The sequence below is a fragment of the Poecilia mexicana genome, unplaced genomic scaffold (genome assembly GCF_051168715.1).
Source record: "Poecilia mexicana isolate PSO_F unplaced genomic scaffold, ASM5116871v1 scaffold_2, whole genome shotgun sequence".
In the NCBI taxonomy this organism is placed as follows: Eukaryota; Metazoa; Chordata; class Actinopteri; order Cyprinodontiformes; family Poeciliidae; genus Poecilia; species Poecilia mexicana.
In genome coordinates, this window is record NW_028263371.1 from 31,604,374 (window position 1) to 31,613,398 (window position 9,025).

Below are 9,025 nucleotides of genomic sequence, written 5' to 3' on the forward strand. Positions count from 1 at the left end.
GTTCCCAAGGCAAAATCACACCGGAAGTAAAGATACCCAGGTTTGAGTTATGGCGGCCATTGTCTGACGTCACTGTGAAAAGTACACCTGACTGCAGCAAACCGGAAAGGGCGGGACAGCCCACATGGCAGTCTTATTCCTTATTTGGAAATGAAGGGGGGGCTATTCCCCTATATTAGAGGCAGCCTCCCGATTTTATTTTCTTTTTAAATCTGAAATATATCTTCACCTTTAGGATGGAGTTCCTCTGTCAGCAAGAACTGTGGAGCTTTATCGCAGCTCACAGTTCTTAAATTCTGTAGCCTTCACTACTTTTAATTCTGCTCCTTAGTTGCATCTTTTCGGGTCTGCTACTGCCTCTAGTGGTGTGGGGGTACTAGTAACATAACTACGTCACTAAATCAAAATATAAAGTCTTTACTATTAGTTCCGACATTACTGGCACCATAAAAGGGTAAATTCTCTAACACCATACTTTTTCATTTTCTTAGGGATGTAGGGCTAATTAAATGACCTAAACAAGACCTTTACATGTAAGACCTCCTATAATGTGAAGGTCCTTTACATTATAGAAGGAAGAAAAGAAATGAGACATGAGAAGCAACATGATCAACTATAAAAACCATTTGCAATGTATACGTAAGAAACTTAATTGAGCCAAAGTCAATATCGAAGAAATTAGCCAACACAGATTGACAGCCTTTGTTCACTGCAGTCAGTGAACGAAGCTACAAGCAGGTTATAACCCTCAAGGAACCCAGAGCCCAGAAAATCGATCTCATTGTTCACAACTTTTTCTGTTTGCCGATTGTCCCAGTTGAAATCCTGCCGGAGAAACCGAGGTCAATGGGAGAAACCTCAGACAGAGCAACTGAAGGGAGATAAGAATCAAGCTGAACTGCATGGAAAGGCATTTGCCCAGCTAATCTTCCACATCGGGTTGATGGGGTAACAGGCCCAGAAGGGAACCGCAGACATCTCTCCCCGGCCAGATTAGACACATAGACCATCTTCATCAGTTAATTTTAAATCCTGCATCGTATTCAAAAACAATCTAATTATTATTAATAATAATGTCACCAAAAGCTGCTAACGCTGCTCATCTGACGGAGACATAAGAGAGAAGCTACTATCCTTTTAAAAACAGACATAAACATTTGTTTACCAGTCGGTTTAATGGTTAAAATACAAGAAAAGTGAAAAACCAACAAACTCATAACCAGTTTACAGCAAAGCATAGAAATGGACTCATTTGTCTCCTTCCCGGCTATCAGCAATGTGGGCTGCTGACGCTGTGCTGCTGTTGGTGTCAAGCTCTCAGTTACATAGAAAAAGGTGGAAGACATTACGTTCTGTCTATTGTTTACGTTTCTGCACCGTACAGAACAAATGTATTCAAGTGGGTCGTTTACAACCCATCAAATATGGAGCGGCAGTACCATTTCTTTGGGATCTTTCTTTATTCTATTTTTATGCTAACGTGTAAAATTATTAAACCAAAATTATTTATTTGTAGCACTTCTCCAATCAAGCAAAGTTTCTTGTCACATTTTACAACAGCAGCATCAGCAAATGTTTTTAAGTTAAATTTCAGTTTACTTTTAAGATATTTAAGTCAAGTATGATTCAACATTTTAAAGTTGATAGAATGATGAAAAATTCTACTTAAATTAATGGTATTAATATACCATTGTCATTCTAAACTTAATATTTAACCATTAAAATCCCTGTTTTAATCCCTAGACTCCTGAAATATACCCTTCTGAAGTCTGTCATGGCGCCTCGAATGATTAAGTGACGCATAACAGTTCAAAACAGGTTATATACAAGTAGCTCTTGGACAATTACCACTAAATTACCACTTTTCAAGGACTTTAAGAATGGCAGAAATTGCAGCCACCATGTTTTTTCCTCTGACGTTTGCCACAGGCTATCTGATAACTACAGGAGTGAGGAAAGTCTTAAACAAAGTACTCCCTGGAATTACTTTTGATATTAATAGTCACAAGGACAAGATCGAGTATGATGAGTTTGATTCATACCTTTTCCTTCCTTCCCCGGCTGGGGAAGTGTACTCGGAGAAGAAACTGATCTCTCAAGACGAGTGTCCTGACTCAGAATATGATGATTTTGATGAATATCTTTTCAACCCTTCCAAGAGTAGGAAGCAAACTTCAAACCTCAAAAGCAAACTGACCAGGAAAAACTCCCCGGATGGGGAAGTTTGCTCTGAGTTTTCAGACCGTAAAAAGGCGTTGGAAGACAATATCCCTGGATCGAACACTGCAGAAGGGAACAATATCTCCAGTCTTTCCAAAAAGCAAACTTCCTCATCTTGGGGAGTTTATTATTATGATTCAACAGGGTATTGTGTGAGTCTTCAGACAGATAAATCTGAAATGAGTCTTCAGACAGATCCGTCTGAAGACTCATTTCAGACGGATCTGTCTGAAGACTTTACCCTGGGAGAGTCCGTCATAGAAGAAAACGGAAGTGAAGAAAAGAGATGTAATGCCGAAAAGGGCAAATATCCACCCAAACGTCGAACTTACAATTCTTGCTGTCCACCTTCTTGACTGACAGTGGTAACAGCTTAAGAAGGGAGGTCCAGACTTCCCTCTCCCCAGCAACTTGTACCATGTCCTCTGGGGGAATCCCAAGGTGTTCACAGGCCGGCCAAGAGACTTAGTCCAGCGTGTCCTGGGTTTCCCCGGGGAAGACTCAGGGGCTGGACATACTTCCACTCTGGAGTTGCCCATGATGATAGGCGCCAGGCAAGAGTGGGCATACTTTGTTGCCCCCTGTCTCGGCGCCTGTACGTTGTTGGGGTTTACCCTGGTGAACAAGAGGGTAGCCTCCCTCCATTACGGGTGGGGGAACGGGTTCTGACTGTTTGTGCTGACGGACCGAACAACGGTTCAGATTACCTACCCTTCTTGAAGTCCTTGGAGGGGGTACCGGATAGTGCCCCTCCTGGGGACTCCCTTGTTCTGCTGGGGGCGCTTCAATGCTCACGTGGGCAATGACAGTAAGACCTGGAGGGGCGTGGTTGGGAGGAACGGCTCCCCCGATCTGAACTCGAGTGGTGCTCTGTCGTTGGACTTCTGTGCTCGTCATGGACTGTCCATAACAGACACCATGTTCAGGCATAAGGGTGTACATATGTGGACTTGGCACTGGGACACCCTAGGCCACAGTTCGATGATCGACGTTGTCATCGTTTCATCGGATCTGTGGCCGTATGTCTTGGACACTCGGGTGAGGAGAGGTGCGGAGTTGTCCACTGACGCTTCACTGTTGTGTCTCGGTCCAGTCTGTTGTCCAGATGAACACTGAAGTGTTTATATTCTTCAACCACATCCACTTCTTCTCCCATGATGGAAATGGGGTTTGATTTAATCCTCCTGTTCGTCCTGAAATCAACAATCATCTCCTTTGTTCTCTGATGCTCCGGCTTCCTGGCCACAGTCTGAATTCATGACTCTAAATTCTGAAATCTAAATTCTCCTTGGGTGTCAATAAAATATCAAAAATAAAACATCAGGGCTGCACAGTGGGTAGCACTGTTGCTTTGCAGCAGTAAAGTCTTGGGTTTGTATCAAAGCCTGGGTTCTTTATGCATGGGGTTTGCATGTTCTCCATGTGCATGAGTGGGTTCTCTCCGGGTGCTCCGGCTTCCTCCCACAGTACAAAAAGATTTTGTGCACATTAGATAATAGATGGATGATAGAAGAAAATGTTAACTTGTTTATAATAATTATTATTGTTCTTAGTAATAATAATAGCAATCCTAATATGAATATTAATATATTAGTATGTTAATCAATGTAATAAATAATAATAATCAAATAATAATTATTATTATTTATTATATTGATAATTATTAGTAGTATTGCTAATGATAGTAATAACAATAATAACAAAGTTATAATTTAATATTTTTATTGCTATTGTTTTTAATAATAGTATTATTGTTATTATTATTGTTATTATTATTATTAAAAAACAATAGCAATAATAATATAAAATTATAACAAAGTCATTATAATTAAAAACAATAGCAAGGGTTAGATTAATTATTCTACAGAAATGAATAAATTATAATGACAAAGTTATAGTTTAATATTATTATTGCTATTGTTTTTAATAATTGTAATAATAATAATAATAGTACTAATAATATCCCCACAAAAAACTGAATATTCAGTTCATCACAGTTTTATGTTTTTATGGCTTGATGTTTATTTTGCGATTATTAATGAGTGATCAATGTGGTAGATTAGCTACCGCTGCTATTAGCTCATTAAACACCTGCTGTACTGATGATCTGTCAGAGTTGGTGTTTAACTCGCCTTTTATTTTCTAACTGAACTCAAACAGAATTCCACACCACATCTACATGTTTAGGTTGTCAAAGACAAGCTAGCATAACTGAACTACTTTCCTCTCCCTCCATATTTTTTTCTTAATTAACTTTTTCCTGACCTGTTTATCTAGTGATACTGTAGCAAGGAAAGGCATCCCTTTCTCTTTTATCACGTATATTGACAATGTACGTATATAGACAATCTAATACCCAAGTACTTCATTAAAGCTTTGCATTTTACATATTTTATAATATGGTTGGTAAAATACCGAGTTATTTTGTCCTCTAATTTTTGATGAATGAATTAGAGAATTATAATAGTTGTCAGGCGTCAAGCACAATTAGGGGAATGAACAGTCACATAAGGCTTCTGCATGTTGGTGTTCCCGCTATAGCCTGAATATACCCAATTTGGGTTGTCTTTGCCCTTTTATCACAGCCTGTGTGGTTTTCCCTGACTGGGAACGAGAATATAACCTGTTGAATGTGACAGGTAGCCAATCAGAAAGCGCGGCGACGTAAAAACAGAGGGGAATCCCAAACAGCTGACATATCGCGCAACGGGCTCTTTGCACAATAGAGCTTTGGAGCGTGACGTCACTGCTGTAGTCGGAGGGGTATCAGCGCCATCTTAGGGGTCCATAGACAACAGTCTGGCAGTATAAAAAAAAACAGTCTCGCAGATTTTTTCAATCCAAGTTACTTAAAATAATTTAGCTATGGTACGAACTTGCTACGTTATTGTCTGTAATGTCCGATCACACGACTGAAACGGTAAAAGGATATAAGACGGACTTTGGTTTCACTATTATCCTGCTTGGAAACAACGTGAGGAGGCTAAGCTATCGGTGCTAACGAAAAGAAGACGAATGTCCTGGTATCAGCGGTGACACGTCTTGATATCACGTTCTCCAAAATCCCCAGATACCTACAAGTTTCCTCCAGACATTTCCTTTCTGGTGAGTGTCTAAATTTGCTTTGTTGGTTTTGTGTCATAATGTTGTTCTATGTCCGAGTGTTCTTACGTTCAGTTTCTGTTGTTTAGCTCGGGCTAATATTGTTTATGTAGCATAGTCCGAGTTTTGTCAGTGGACATCGAGGTTATTACATTATTGTGAAGTAAACTATTTTACTAGTGTTATCAAATGTACAGCTTTAATAGCGATGTGTTCTGATATGTCCTCTTAAAGGCAAACCGACGTATGAAATGGATGAGCTCAATCCTGACTGGGGTCCAGTGCTGAATGTGGGTCACTGCGAGGTAAACGCCACAACATCGGACCGACATGGGCGTCAATTAAAGAGGCGATACAGCAAAACCATCAACAGGTTACTGAGACTGATTTCATTATTTACCACAAAAGAGGTAAATAATGAAAACACAGTAGCAGAGGCAACAGAAGAGGAGCAAGTTGGAGAGGCTGAGGAGGAAGGAACCCCAGGAGAGGAGCTCAGCAAGGCTGCAGACTGAAGAGGAACAGGAACCATTTGTGTTGAAATACAGTTGGAAGTGGCTGTTCTCTCATTTAATAATTTAATGTATTAAACATTCATGAATCGTTTGATTCAAGCACTTCAAGTTGCATGTAAACGTGAAGAAAAGAATCACATTTTAAGTAACAATTTGATATTTAAATATTCAGGTAATAAACATACATGTAATGAGATTATATTTTTAAATAAATATTTTATGTGATTAAAGTAAACAATTATATAATCAGACATCTGTCAAGACACTGGGTTTTTGGGTTTGTTTTGCTTTTCATTTTATTAACTTTGTGTTTCAATTCACTTAAGTGGTTCATGGTATTTAGTGTAGTTAGAATAATATTATTGCTTTTCCTTGTTTGTCTGAGTCCATGTCAAGCCTTCTTTAATGACTATTCTATTTTATCCTTCTAGTTATTTCTTATTTCAGCCTCCCTGCAGGGTTTCTAGTAATGTTTATTTCTTAATTTGATCACCATAGGTTCAGTTATTGTTCTATGTCTGAGTCTGTATCTTTCTGTGTCATTCTAGTTGGGTCATTTCTTTGTTTAGATCTTCTAGTTTCTCTTGCTCTGTGTTCCTTAGTTCTTATTGTTAGATCAGCCTTGTTTCTACATCCACATAAAGTAAGTCCACTGCCTGCTGCATTTGTGTCCACCGCCACATCATGACACAAACCAGATGAAAGAGCCCATCTTTAAACATTTAATGTGTAATTAAACAATAAAGGTGACAAATTTTATGAAATAGACCACACTTTAATAAATATTTGTTGTATTTAACATATTTCAGGTAAGTGAACATGTAATGACATAGATCCTGGCCTAGAATTTTATGCAATTGAACATTACGGGTAACAAGTGATGATCATCTGAGGTAATACATTTTATGAATTTTCTTTTTTTTAAAAATATAATTCTGGTTAAAAAAGGGGTCAAAATGGAATAAAAATATGCCTAATCTATAGTTTAATAGAATAATTGTACACAGATTTTGAGTTAATAGGTTACATGACCTACAAGCTAAGAAAAATAAAAAAATTTGACTGCAGAAATAGCTAAAAAATATATAAAAGGTGTTCAAATGTAATAAAGGTGAGTGTGCCTCATCTATACAATCTAGTAGAACAATTTCAAGCAGATTGAGTTAATGGGACACAATTTGGAAGCTACTGAAGAAAACATTTAATATTAAAATTATTGAATATGACTTAAAATTTTAATAGAAGATAGTGTGCCTCGTGTAATAGCATGAATGTCCACTTTTTGGTATCAGTTGGTCACAAGACAAAGCATCTATGCACAGGAGTGTTCGGAAATTGACAGCAGCAATGTGAAACTCCGAGCGCTTGTGGAGAGACTTAAGAACAGCTGGCCGAAATTAGCGTTCATAAATCGGATCAACCTTGAGCTGAACGTCTCTTACTCCGTGGAGCTCGGTTTATCCAGTATCCAACTTGAAAACAACTTTACTGCGGTTGGTAACACAATGAAAACACCGGTGTTCTGAATAGTTTGTTTTGGTCTGTGGACCCCAGACATGGCGCCGAGCGACGAAAACGTCATATCCTGTGACGTCAACTCCAAAGCTCTTTTGCACCTCAGCTTCCGCGTTCGGGGTAAAGCGGCTCGATTGTTTCCGATCCAATACAAATATAATTTACATTAGGTGCTTGCAATGCTTGGCCAAGGTTTGTACATCGATCCGAAGCCCCAACAAGTCAGCTGGAGAAAGGTTTTAAGATGTTCGCCTCGTTATATATTCACTGACACAAAGGTGAGTTTTACTTAAACTTTGTGGCTAACATTAACGTTAGCTTATGCTAGTAGGCAATATTCTCGGACATTGTTCTTGTAAAATGTGCTATTTAAGTATCTAAACATTCTAACGGACAATGTATTTATCTTATTTTCAATATTATGTGTGTTTATTGTCGTTAGTGTCACAGACTAACGGGGAGGTTACGGTTCGGGCTTTTAGCTTCCGAAGCCTGACGGAGCTCAACAAGCCTCATAGCTTGACAGTAGCGCAGCTCTGGTGTCAGAGATCTGGTTCAGCTGTTCAGGTTCAAAGTTGCTGCTTTTAGAAAAATATGACCGCGTTGTTTCATGTCTCTGTGTTATTTCGTTTTATTACCTTAGCGTGTTTCTTGTGAAGAGCTCAGATAGGACGGTGTTTACAGCAGTGTGTACAGGCGGATCAGTTGCTCGGCTGTCTGGCTCTGGTCTGCTCTCTCGTTCCCATAAACTCACTCTTTCAGGCTGAATATAGAAGTGATTCCATGGAAATAACTCGGGGAGGCTCCTTTATTTACCATCCGTATCCCCGGTAGATTTAGGCTGATCCGGAGTGAAGTGAAGGCTGCAAACTTTGCTGTGCGGCGTTAGCTGGTAGCGACAGATATTTACAAGCCATCTTCTTAATTCAGGATCGCTTGGAAATTAACGAAAACTTAAAAGCCCATTATATTAGGAAGACAACAATGTTAATAGTATTGTTTTTTTGCATCTGAAATACAACTTAGTCTTTTCTACCAGTCATGGTAACTCAAAGCGGAAAAAGTGAGCCGCATTAGCTCCTGGAGATGTGACGTCAATGCCGTAGGTGCAAAGAGCCCACTGAGAGTCCGGGAACACCGGTGGATATCGGAGATTATATGTGGAAATGTTTATTATTATATGTAAAGGTCATTATTATATATGTTTATTATGTTTATGAAGTTAAAAATGTTAACTATGAAAAAACATATTCACCTCCAAATCATATTGCAGCAAATAAAGCGGCTGCTCCCGTTGTCTTTTATCCACCGCCATTTCTTTATATTATGTCTTTTATCTCTTAAAATGAGTCCAAAAACTATCACTATTGCTTCTACATCGTCATCCGTGTTTGGTTATTCTAAATTCCCGTATGCTATGTTGGGGGTTTTACTGGATTATCATCTGGAATCGGGATGTTCGTGACTGGAATCGGTTCGTGTGGTGTGGAGAATCAGCCGACAATTCTTAAATCTTTCCGTCTAAACCAGACTTAAGAATCACAAGCTCTACTCATCTCCTCCCGACCACTGCCCTGACTCTGGTCGCTATGGTAACGGTTATATATCCCTTCAAAATAAGATACAGATCCGCCACAAAAACGAACATTTACTATCATGAAATTTTTAACTCA

General features: G+C 38.9%; 1 long non-coding RNA gene across 1 annotated transcript; it reads left to right on the forward strand.

Annotated features, from left to right (window-relative positions):
* The first annotated feature begins 4,956 nt into the window (after window positions 1–4,956).
* On the forward strand, window positions 4,957–6,088 carry LOC148160769 (uncharacterized). Its single transcript, XR_015765812.1, has 2 exons — window positions 4,957–5,325; window positions 5,557–6,088. It is a non-coding gene; the product is annotated as an uncharacterized LOC148160769 (long non-coding RNA).
* The last annotated feature ends 2,937 nt before the right edge of the window (window positions 6,089–9,025 follow it).